This window comes from Schistocerca piceifrons, chromosome 8, assembly GCF_021461385.2.
Source record: "Schistocerca piceifrons isolate TAMUIC-IGC-003096 chromosome 8, iqSchPice1.1, whole genome shotgun sequence".
Taxonomy (NCBI): domain Eukaryota; kingdom Metazoa; phylum Arthropoda; class Insecta; order Orthoptera; family Acrididae; genus Schistocerca; species Schistocerca piceifrons.
The window spans coordinates 285,231,818-285,245,248 of NC_060145.1; the positions used below are offsets into that span (position 1 = coordinate 285,231,818).

The following is a 13,431-nucleotide window of genomic DNA, read 5'->3' on the forward strand; positions in this document are numbered from 1 at the left end:
CACTTCTTGGTGTTACCTTTTTATCAGGCGATGCAATTCCTCAAACATTCTCGCGACATACGAAAATATTTGAAGAACCTATCTTCGTCAGACTCTAGATCAATACACAGACCATGGTATTCTCTAAGCTTTGTTTCTTGCTATTAATGTCGTGTACCCAACATCTCCTCTTCTTGGTGCCAATTTGTATCGCTAGTTAAAAAAAAACACAACAACAACTCGGACAGAGCTAACGTGTCTTGCGTGAAGCTTCCAAATCGTATAACGCCAAGACAGTCGCGCTACACATGCAAGCTTAATAATGGGGTTCAGCCCCTTCCACAGTGTAACAGCTGACGCATCGAGTCGCTGCGGCCGGCCGTTGCCTGTGTGGCGTCCCTGGCCGCTGAGTGGCCCGGCCTCCCGCTGCACCGTCCGTCTCAGCGGCAGGCCAGATTCTGTCTGGCCAGGCCTTAAATCATCTCTTGCTGGTGACCATATGGAGCCAGCAGTCTTTAAGAAGGGCAAGATCGAGTACAGTGCTGACAGATATGACGCTAAATCATTTTTGTCCCTCACTACATCATGGGAGGAATGTAGGGCTACAGAAAGAAGAGAGCTATATTTACCTCGGTATTTAGTCTGTAGCAGAATGGATGGGGACTCCTTTCTACCTATGAAGCATCAGTTTTTTGTTGAAAATTTTGAGGATAAGTTTGGGGAAGTGAAAGCGCTGTCCAAGATGATAAGCGGTGCAGTCTTGATTCAGACAGCATCCCCGGCCCAATCCCAGGCGTTACTTGCTTGTGACTGGCTGGGTGATATTCCTGTTTCTGTCACTCCCCGTAAAAGCCTCAACATGGTCCAGGGGATTATTTTTCATCGCGACCTCTTGCAGTATGATGACGAGCTCCGCGCCAATCTAGAACGACAGGGTGTTCATTTCATCCGGCGCATTTACATCGGGCTTAAAGACAACAGGGTTTCTACCAGTGCCTTCATCTTGGCCTTTGAGAGTGATTCATGACCTGAAAAGGTCAATGTGATGGTTTACCACTGTGAAGTTAAACCATACGTCTCTCCCCCTATGTGGTGCTTTAAGTGCTTTAAATTCAGTCACATATCTTCCCGCTGCACTTCCAATGCCACATGTCGAGACTGCAGATGCCCACTACATCCAGATGGTCCCCGTGCATCACCTCCCACTTGTATCAGCTGCGGAAAGCAGCACTGCCGCTGCTCACCAGACTGCACAGTACTCCAAAAGGAGCGGAAAATCATGGAGTACAAACTCTTAGTCCGGTTGACTTACCAAGAGGCTAAATGTAAATTTGAACAATTACACCCCATTTGGTTGACGTCCACATATGCTGCAGCTACATTACCATTGCCATCACAAGTACCAGTTGTACCACACTTCGTGCCATGAACAGTGGGTCCTCCGGGTCTCCCAAATACATCTGTGCCCCATGCGGGTCTGGGGGTTAGAATAGGCCCAAGGTATTCCAGCCTGTCATAAGAGGCAACTAAAAGGAGTCTCTCACGTTTCGGCCTTTGTGTAATGAACCCCTGTCGAGTTTGGCCTCCATCTTTCTAAGTTTTCCTGAAGAGCGAGACAATTGGGAAAGGGCACCTTACAAGGTGCATCGTGTCCATCATGCATTGAGATCTTTAGCCCACTTTCTTGTCGTCGCATTTCAGTCCTGCTCATTCTCCATCTCTTGGGCGAGGACACTTTCCTGGGTGCATTTTCACCTTGCACTATGCAGTGTCGCTTTCTGCGCTGACAATGACCATGGACTTCTTAGCACCTCATATCCAGCACAATATCCAGTCCGTTTTGGTGGGGCCGCTATGTGCCCTGTTGGTTGTAGCCCCATGACAACACAGGGATCGCTCTGCTGATGCCTGCACCGTTAACTCTCCATGTATGCCATGGAGTAGGTGCCGATCTCCCTGGGGCATTGGGACTCCCAGCAATGGCCATCCTGCCAGGTGGCCGTTACTGAGGCTGGGTGGCGCCCATGGGGAGGCCCCTGGTCAGAGTGAGTGATATCAGGGCAGATGACATGCCGTGAAGCGTAGTACATCATCTCTTGCTGGTGGTCTGCCACCAGCAGTCTCTAAGTGGGCAAAGTCTAACTTCAGTGCTAGTAAATATGACCCCAAATCACTCCCCTCCCTGGCATCACCATGGGAGGAAAACCAGGCTAAGGATGGCAGTGAAGCTTATTCGCCCGTGTACGTCATACGTATGAGAGTTTATGGGGAATCTTTCGCGTCCATGAAGCCACAGTTTTTCGTGGAGCATTTAGAGGACAAGTTTGGTGAAGTGGAGGGCTTGTCCAAAATGCACTCTGGGTCAGTTTTGATAAAAACAGCATCCTCTGCCCAGTCACATGCTTTACTCGCTTGTGACAAGTTGGGGGATGTTTCTGTTACCATCACGTCCCATAAGAGCTTAAATATGATCCAGGGTATTATATTCTACAGGGTCCTTCTTTTGCAGCCAATTTAGAGTGGCGAGGTGTTCATTTCATCTGGCGCGTCCATCTGGGTCTGAGGGATAATCAGGTTGCCACTGGTGCCTTCATCTTGGCCTTTGAGGGTGACACATTGCCCAAGAAGATCAAGGTGATGGTCTACTGCTGTTATGTTGAGCCATGTATCCCTCCCCCAGTGCGGTGCTTTAAGTGCTGGAAGTTCTGCCAAATGTCTTCCCACTGTACTTCCAGTGTCACATGTCGAGGTTGTGGACGTCCATCACATCCCAATACTCCATGTGCCCCACCTCCCATCTGTGTCAACTGTGGAGAGCACCATTCACCTTGCTCACCAGCCTGCAGGATTTTACAGAAAGAGAGGAAAATCATGGAATATAGACCCTGGACCGACTGACCTACACTGAGGCTAAGAGGAAATTTGAGCACCTATATCCTGTGGCTATGATCTCCTCTTGTGCCGCTGCTACAACAGTTCTAGCCCCATCAGCTCTGCCAATCCCAGTCACCTCTCCGAGTTGGAAGACTACACCTGCCCCCTTTTGATGGTCAGGGCACTACCCTCCCTGTTGCTCCTGCACCACCTACTTTGGAAGCAACACGCCTTCCCCCCACCCCTCCCCTCCCCACCCCACCCAACCATTGGGGATATCAGTCCTAACTTCTGAGCCAGAGAAGCGTAAGTCATCTTCGGCTTCTCTCACTCGGTAGAAGTCCCTTGGGTCACTCCCTTCCCAGGTTTCTGCTATTGGGAAATATGACACCCACCAATGGCTGAAGAGCCCAAAAGCAGCTGTTCATAGGGCTTCATGGTCATCCTCAGTTCCAGAGATTGAATTAGTGGAGTCCTTGCAACCAGGGAAACCCAAGGAGCAGCAAGAGAAATCCAAAAAAAAGGTCCCCAAAACCGAGGGAATTGCGATGGCGACCACACCACCGCTACCTACAAGCTCTGCATCTGTGGATGAGGTGGAGATTCTGGCATATACAGAGGACCTAGATCTTGCCAGACCCTCAGACACAATGGATAGAGACTGCTCAGGCAAAAAGTGATCCTGAGGTGTAAACTGTCTCACTGAATGTTCCATGGCTTCCCAGTCTCATGATGACATCATCCTCCGGTAGAATTGCTGTGGTTTTTCCACCATCTGGCTGAGCTATGGCAACTGTTAATCTTTCTGAATTGCCCTCCAGGAAACCTGGTTCCTGGCAATGCAGACCCCTGCCCTCTGCGGCTGTAAGGGATACTACAGGAATCATAGCGACTATAATAGTGTGTCAGGTGGAGTTTGCGTTTATGTCCGAAACTCAATCAGTAGTGAAACTGTGCGCCTTCCAACCCCTCTTGAAGCTGTGGCTGTCAGAATAAGTGCGATGCAGGAAATAACTGTCTGCAATGTATATCTTCCTCCAGATGGTGCAGTATCCCCAAATGTATTAACTGCGCTGATTGATCAACTCCCTAAACCTTTCCTACTTTGGAGAGATTTTAATGCCCATAACCCCTTGTGGAGTGGCACCATACTTACTGGCTGAGGCAGAGATGTCGAAACTTTACTGTCTCAGTTCAACCTCTGCCTCTTAAATACTGGGGTTGCCACACATTTCATTGTGGCCTGAGGTAGTTACTCGGCCCTTGATTTATCAATTTGCAGTCCAGGACTTCCATCTATCCATTGGAGAGCACATGATGACCTGTTTGGTAGTGACCACTGCCCCATCTTCCTGTCACTGCCCCGGCATCAGGCCCACGGACACCTGCCCAGATGCGCTTTAAACATTGTGAGAGTTATGTCTCGACCATACGTCATCTTTCCAAGTCCGGGCAAAGATCAAACGAGTTTTCGGGTACCAGACCAGAACAAGTGTTCCCAGTATTAACATAAATGATGTATTATCTACCAATGCAAACACAATTGCTGGGCACTATACTCGAACCTCTGCATCGGAGAATTACCCCCAGCCTTTCGCACTCTCAAGCGGTGGCTGGAAAGGAAAGTCCTCTCGTTCGCTACATGCTGCAGTGAACCCTATATGCCCCATTTACAGAGTGGGCATTGCACATCGACCCGACACAGCTCCTGGGCCAGATCAGATCCGCAGTCAGATGATTAAACATCTCTCATCTGACTACAAGTGACATCTCATTGCCATCTTCAACTGTATCTGGTGCGATTGCGCCTTTCCATCGCACTGGCGGGAGAGCGCCATCATTCCGGTGCTCAAACCTGGTTAAAACCCGCTTGATGTGGATAGCTATCGGCCCATCAGCCTCACCGACTTTCTTTGTAAGCTGTTAGAACATATGGTAAGTCAGCGGTTGTGTTGGGTCCTGGAGTCACGTGGCTTATTGGCTCCATGCCATGGCATTTTCCGCCAGGGTCGCTCTACCTTTGATGATCTGCTTTTCCTCGAGTCTGCCATCCTAGCTGCCTTTTCCAGACGCCAACACCTGGTTGCTGTCTTTTTGATTTACAAAAAGCATATGTCATGACCTGGCGATGTCCACAGCTCGTGGTCTCACGGTCGTGTTCTCGCTTCCCGATTACGGGATCCCGGGTTCGATTCCCGGTGGGGTCAGGGATTTTCACCTGCCTTGAGATGACTGGGTGTTTGTGTTGTCCTCATCATTTCATCATCATTCATGCAAGTGGAAGATTGGACTGAGAAACAGTTGGGAATTTGTATGGGTGCTGATAACCTCGCAGTTGAGCGCCCCACAATCCAAACATCGTCATCACGAATTGGCGATGTCATATCCTTGCCACTTTATACAAGTGGGGTCTCTGAGGCCCGCCGCTGATTTTTGTCCAAAATTTCCTGTTGCTTTGTACTTTCCGTGTCCAAGTTGGTGCCGCCCATAATTCCTCCCATATCTAGTAGAATGGTGTCCTGCAGGGCTCTGCATTGAGTGTATCACTATTTTTAATGCCCATTAATGGTCTAGCAGCAGCTGTAGGGCCGTCTGTCTCACCTTCTCTGTATGCAGACGACTTCTACATTTCGTACTGCTCATCGGAATCCCAGGAAATGAACTTGCCAACAGGCTACACGGAAACCGCGTCTGGAGATCAGCATCCCTGTAACTGACCTGCGTTCATTATTAAGCGGCAAGGTTTTTCAGCTTTGGTAGAAGAAATGGCATAATCTAAGTATGCACAACAATGTCCGTGCCCTTAAGGAGACTACGAATGTGTGGAAGACTTCCATGCGGGCTTCTCGCAGGGACTCTGTGGTGGTCTGCCAGCTCCGCATTGGCCATACGTGGCTAACACATGGCTACCTCCTCCGTCGTGAGGACCCACCTCGGTGTCACTGTGACTCACATATGACTGTTGTCCACATCTTGCTGGACTGCCCCCTTTGAACGACTCTGCGGCGGACTTTTAACCTTCCCAGCACCCTATCTTTGGTGTTGGGTGACAATGCCTAAACAGCAGATTTAGTTTTACATTTTATTCCTAGGGGGGTTATCATACCATCTAAGGGTGGTCATTTAACCTTCTCTCTGAGATCACCACCCTCCCTCCATTTTAACTCTGTCACACTTTCTTTGCATTTGTTTGTCTTGGTGGTCATCTTTTCCTACATGTGTTCATCTTGCCTTGTCTTTTTGGGGTGGACATTTTAATGTGTTGCAGAGTGGCTGGCTCATCCTCTTTTATTATTGTGATCACCCAGCCCAGGCCATTTGCTCTATGGTTTTAATACCTTCTCCTACTTTTCCTTGTGGTGTATGTTTTCCCCATTTTGTGTTTGTTCCATTCGTTTTCTTTTTTAAGTGTGGTGTTGGGTGTTTTTGTACCTTGAGCCTTGCTTGCAGAAAAAGGGACTGATGATCCTGTAGTTTGGTCCCTTTATACCCCAAACCAACCAACCAACCAAGTACTAAACATAGTTCTTCAGCCTGTACTCACCCTTTCACTTCTACAATTTGTTGCAATTTCTTCAGATGCTGGTGTGTTAATGCTTTTACTGACCATTTACCAAGTTCATCAATGAAACTGTCAAAGGCAACAGTTTTCTTAATTATTTTATTTTCCTCCCATGTTGCATATGTTCACTGCTACATCTTCTCCAGGCCAAGTGTCTGTAAAGACAGTCCTTCCTTTCTGGGACAGTCACCACATTCTTGAAACAAACAAGTCTCTCACTTTGCGTCACAGACTCCTAATGACTTCACACACCCAATCAAGGCGTCATATATCATGTGCTCCGATAAGTTACCACACAAAGTTCAAAATTCGCACAGTACACACATAAAAAGACATATCTAGGTCAGTGTGGAACTACCCACTTAGGTCGTAGTGCATAAAATTTTGATCTTCCAGTATGTGAAGTTGTATGTCACTCCTATAAATTGCAGAAGTTTCTTTAATACTGCAAATCATGTACCTCTTCATTTTCACAACTTTTTGGCCTTCAACTGTTACAGTTACAGTGTCTTTTTTGTTGGCACTCTGGCAAGAACACTCCCATTTATCTTCCAGGTAAAATAACTGCACTATTTGAACTTGAGCTGCTTCTACAGGATGACCATAATAGAGATATTTTCTTCCAAAGACTCCTTTTCCAGAATTCACATTTCTTGATTTGTCTACCATGTACTTTGGTACTGATGGAACGTGCTTCAAAATTGTTTTCTTTGAAAATGTATCTGGAATAATAGTTAAAACTTGCTCCTCTTCACTATAGGATGGATGCACAATATTCAACAGCTGAATTGATATTTGTGAAAAATTCCTGGCGAGAGGTGCAAGAGAACTTTGGTTCATTTTCTTCTGAAGATGGAATTTCTACTTTGAAGAGTGTGGTCAGTTTTGCTGTAATGTATTCATCCATAGCTGTAGTAATTTCTCTGCCCTTTTTCGGTGCGTAGACCTTATGACTCGACTTCACCGACAACGGTTTCTTAACAGTACTAAACTCTGTAGTTGACTGATTCAGGGTATGTAATTCTTCTTCTATTGATGCAGAATCTGCATCATCTGCACCATGAGAGGCTTCACCTTGTTCATATACTATCATTGTTCTTATTCTCTCAAAACATTTAGCACACAAAAAGTCATTACTGGAAACATCTTCACTTTGAAACAGAGTCTTCAAATGGGAACACTTATTCCCAACCTGAACAAAGTCTGTCTTTTGTTTGTCTTATATATCACTCTTTTATGGATATGCAAAAAAGTCAGCACACTTCACTCTTCGGTGGCCCCAGTCAGAAGACATTTCAAACAGTCCTTTTCACAAAACACACTGCAACTGTGTCAACTAGCAAATTCCTCATGAAAACAAAAAACTCATTGGATGTTCTCAGATTTCTTAGAAATCTCTTCAGTGAACAAATTAGCACTGAACAACTACAATACAGAAACCTGCAATTAACAACCACGACAAAGAAACCGACAAGAAACTACAACAAAGTATAAGAAATATCTGCAACAATGAAAGTGAAAAGAAATAACTGCAACAAAGACAATAGAAATAAACATTGTAACAAAGAAATTAGTAAGAAACAACTTCAGTGAAGACATACATTACCTTTGAAAGTTAAAAAAAATTATTTTTTAAAAATAAAACCTGTCCAACTTAAAAGTGGAAGCTCTCCTTTACAGAGAATATAGTACTACAAAGTACTAATCAACAGAAAAAAAATTCCAAGTTTTCTGTCAAATTTTGTAAACAAAACCTTTGAAACGCGTCGTGGAGATACACAAACAGTGACTGGTAGCAGTTAACTTGTTGTTTCATTTAATATCAATAACAGTTATGGTAAAGCCTAACCTAAAATGTTTGCATTTAAATTGCATTTAAACTTTACAGTACGTTGATAGTTCTGTAATATACTAACCTATCAGCATCAGCCTTCTTTAGAATTGGGAATATTACATTTTTCTTAAAGTTCAAGGGTATTTCTTTTATGCCAGGTGGAATACATTTGCCATGGTTGATTTTTTAAAGACGTCTGTAATTATGTGAGAATGTCTTCTACTCCAGGTACCTTTTTTTCGATTTTGGGTATTTTAATTCTGTCACATTTTTCATGCACTATTACATCCCTCATATCAACTTCATTTTTCTTTCCTTTCTATAATAGTTTCTTCAAGTTTATTTCTTTTGCATAGTGTTTTGGTATCATCATTCCTCCTTGTAGCCATCCCTTCTTTGCGTGGTACTGCTTTCCCATTTGCACTCTTGGTAGTCATACAACTGTTTCTTAGAGAGAGAAAAAGAGAGAGAGAGAGAGAGCGATTGATCTATTTGTCTCATTTTCATTTCCTGTGCATTTTTTAGTGTCTGTATTTCATTTTGTTTGCTTCCTTTGCTGCATTTCTTAACATTTATCAATTAAATTCAATGTCCTGTGACTTATCCACGGATTGCTAATGGGCCTTGTCTCTTCTCTTCACTGTTTCACAGTTAAAGCTACCCAGTTGTCTTCTATTGTATCCCTTTCGATTCCTTCATTCAGCCGTTACCTTCCAGTCCCTTTGGAACTCTCAACAACCACTAGTTCTTTCACTTTATCGAGGCCTGATCTCTTTAATTTTGTATGTCCATTGTGGCCAGGATCCACGTCTGCCCCTAGAAATGTTTTACACAATAAAAATTGGTTTTGAAATCTCTGCCGTACCAATGTTAAAGTGCAGCTACTTACGGAGGTCCAGTGTGGACTGTTAATTATTGTATGGCAGCAGAACTTGGTAGATATACTAGTGTGTCACCAATCTACACTGGAAAAAAAAAATTAATTCCAATTTCAGCTGCCAGGTGCAAATCTTGCACTGTACACTGTTTGTATGATGATATGGCATGCATGCTGTTATTTGACAAGCCATAACATCCATGAGTGAGCAGTGTGGCCATCAAGAAGAGAGACCGTGTGCTGTTTGTGAAGCTGTTTTATATGAATGGCAGCAAGTACAGCGCTGCACTGAGAGTGTGTCTCTGACTGAAAGATCTGAGGAGAGGCCCAGTGTCATTAAATGGTTTAAAGTAGATTATAATGACTCCTCCGAGAGTCACACCTAGTGATACGTGGCTGGCGACCACGGGGCCCCGAGCTGAGTCCTGGCATTGCTTCCACTTACTTATGCCAGGCTCCTCACTTTTATCTTTCCTATCTGGCCACCCTCGGCCAGCTTTTGTTCTTTTCCGACCCTGACGCTATTAGGTTTCAAGGGCTAGAGGTCTTTCATTTTCCAACCTATACTTCTCATGTAGCGTCTGACCCGGAGCGGGCGGCTACAAAAGGCATCTGTATCCTATGTTAGGGGCAGCCTCCAGAACTGCGGAAGGCAACGGAATACCACCGCAGATTATCTTCCCTGCATAATGCAGTCTCCATTTTATGCACAAAAAATGGCTTCCTCTCATGTTAAATTAGTGTCAGGAGGTAAAATAGTCCCCCATTCGGATCTCCGGGGCGGACAACTTGAAAGGAGGCAAAAAATCAAAACGAGAATTGGTACCTGGAATGTCAGAACTCTGCTACAAGCAGGAAAACTAGAAAACCTTAAAAGAGAGATGGAAAAGACTCATATGGACCTCGTAGGAGTTGCTGAGGTAAGATGGAATGGACATGGAGAGTTGCAGTCAGATGAATGTGTATTCTACTACTCAGGAGGAGAAGTAAAAGGAATTAATGGAGTAGGAATGATTATGACAAAGGAATTGGCTAAATGTGTGGAATATGTAGACTATGCAAATGACCGGGTTATTGGTGTAAGGCTGAAAGGAGCACAAAAAGATTTACTTATTGTCCAGGTGTATATGCCAACTTCAGAACATGATGACCAAATTGTAGAGGAAACGTACAATGTAATAGAGAGAATAATGGACGACAATAAAAAATGCTGCCAAATTGTAATGGGAGACTGGAACGCCATTGTGGGAGAAGGGAAAGAGGGAAACATAGTAGGCAGTCATGGTCTTGGAAAGAGAAATGACAGAGGTGAATGGTTAATTGACTTCTGCAGGGAAAGGCAGCTGATAGCGGCAAACACATGGTTCAAGAACCATAAGAGGAGGCTCTACACTTGGAAATCACCAGGGGATAAATACAGAAACCAAATCGATTTTATACTGGTAGAAGAAAGATACAGGAATGGAATCAAGAAGGTGCACTCATTACCAGATGCAGATATTAATAGTGACCACAACTTACTTATGGCAGAAATAGAAATAAGAATGAAAAAACTGAAAAAGGCGACAATGGTGAAGAAGTGGGATTTAGAGAAGATAAGGTCCAACAAAGAACAAATTACAGAAATGCTGTCTCGGGATTCTCTAAACACATTACAAGACAAAGAAGCACCTGATAATGCCAACGAGTACTGGAATATGCTGAAAGAAGGAATCATTAAAGCAGGACAGCAAAATATAGGATATGTAAAAGGGAAAAGGTCAAAAAAACCATGGGTCACACAAGAAATGATTTCCAAGATGGAGGAGAGAAGAAAATTGAAAAACAAGAACACTGAAGATGCAAGAAAAATATACCGAAGGTTAAATAACGAACTGTGAAGAGAAACAGAGCAGGCTAGGAAAAAATGGCTAAAAGGGGAATGTGATGAAACTGAAGAACTGGACAGGAAGGGAAGATACAACTTACTATACAACAGAGTAAAGACTATGACATGGGAACAAAACAGAGCAGGAAGTGCTACTATGGAAATTTTGAGTAAAGACAAAGAGGTAGTGTACAAAGATTGTGACGGTGTCCTCCAGAGATGGGAAGAATATATAAAAGAGCTATATGACACAAATAGCAAACCAGAAACTCTGGAACTTGAATCACACAACAGTGTAAGTGATGAAGAGAAAGGACCGACCATCATAATGGAAGAAGTAAAGTCCGCCATTGCTGCAATGAAAAATGGCAAAGCAGTAGGTACAGATACAATACCGGGAGAAATACTAAAATGCTTGAACCACAATGGAATAAGAGAAATATTGAGGTTATGTAATAAAATATATGACAGTGGTGAATGGCCTGAGGACTTTTTGACAACAGTAATGAATCCATTACCGAAAAAACAAGGAACCAAGAAATGCAGCGAGCACAGGACAATCAGCCTCATTTCACATGCACCCAAAGTGATGTTAAGAATAATTGAAAAGGTAATAGAGGAGAATCTCGGCGAGGAGCAGTTTGGCTTTAGACGGAATACGGGCACCAGAGATGCAATAGGGCTCCTACGAATCTTGGGAGAAAGGTTTATTGAAAAAGGAAGAGACCTATATATGTGCTTCATCGATTTAGAAAAGGCATTTGACAATGTGGTTTGGGGCAAGCTGGCGACTATTATGAGGGGAAAGAGAGTGGACTGGAAAACCAGAAGACTTATAAACTCATTATACCTTAATCAAAAAGTTTCAGTTAAAGTGAGAGGAGAAAGTACAAACTGGATCAGACTAGGGAAAGGAGTAAGACAAGGATGCTGTTTATCACCTACTCTTTTCAACCTGTACTTGGAAAATATGATTGACCAATGCTCATTAGATGACAAAGGAGTAGAAATTGGAGGAAGAAGAGTAGGGTGCTTGAGATTTGCTGATGACATGGTCCTTCTAGCCACAGGGGAAAAAGAATTACAGGATTTGGTGGACACCATTGCAACTAACGGAAAAAATATGGAATGAAAATTAACACAAATAAAACAAAAGTGTTGGCAATAGGAGGAAATAAGGAAATAAAAATTGTGCTGAATGGAAAAACACTAGAACAGGTGCAAAATTTTAAGTATCTTGGAAGCAGGATAGACACCGACTGGAAGTGCACCACAGAAATTAAAACAAGGATAGCAATGGCAAAAGAGGCGTTTTATAAGAAAAGGAGAATCTTCTGCAGCGGTCTGGACAGAGAACTCAGAAAGAGACTCATAAAATGTCTTGTATGGGGTGTTCTTCTATATGGCGCTGGAACATGGACTATGAGGAAAAAAGACAGAGAAAGGCTGGAGGCTTTTGAGATCTAGACATGGCGGAAGATGGAAAGAATAAGTTGGATGGACAGAGTAAAAAATGAAGAGGTACTGAGAAGAGTGAGAGAGAAAAGACAGTTACTAGATGTAATAAAGAGAAGAAAAAGAAATTGGATTGGGCATATATTAAGAAAGAATGATGGACTGATAAAAACAGTTTTAGAAGGTTATGTAGAAGGGAAAAGGAAGCGAGGAAGGAAGAGATTCCAGATACTGGATGACATGATGGACGGTACAGCATACAGCAGCCTTAAGAAGGAAGCAATGGATCGCAGAAAATGGAGAGGCAAAGGACCTGCTAATATAGCAGATAACTGATGATGATGATGATAATGAAATTCTAAATGATGGGTGGACTTAGTGTGGCACTGAAAGGGAAGGAATTCTATCCTGATGGAAGCTACATACTGAGGTTGCTTTTACTGTAACTGACTAAGCAGCACATGTTCTAGTTAGAGCTAGTGCTTGTGCAGTGTTATGAGAATTGTCCATCCCAAAGTTTTGCAGTCTATTTTACACAGGTACCTTTACAAGATCCAGATGGTGCAGTGACTGAAACCTCATGATCTGCAGGAGCATTCTGAATTTTCTCTTCAGTTTCTGGCACAGATCCAAGTTGATAATATGTGGCCAGGCAATACAGGGTGTACATAAAGTCCGGGAACACTTTCAATTATTTATTGCACAAGAACCAAACATTGTACAGATATCATACATATGTCATTTTGAAGAGAAACCCTGAAAGTTTTTTTCATGTATACTGCCACGTAGTTTGGTAATTTGCCAATAGTCAGCACTAGTTACAAACATGGTGAGTTCAGGTGTGCAGCTAACTTCCTGTGTGTTGGAGTTCGACAAAAACAAGTGTGCAACAGCTGTTCAACGGATGTTTAGAACCAAATATGGTAAGAAGCCACCAACAAGGAAGGCCATTTACCACTGGTATCCCATTTTCATTGTGAAGT

General features: G+C 43.6%; 1 protein-coding gene across 2 annotated transcripts in view; it reads left to right on the forward strand.

Annotated features, from left to right (window-relative positions):
• The window catches only part of LOC124711243 (chromatin modification-related protein MEAF6), a 55,421-nt gene that overhangs the window by 10,145 nt on the left and 31,845 nt on the right, over positions 1 to 13,431 (forward strand). The window lies entirely within an intron of this gene.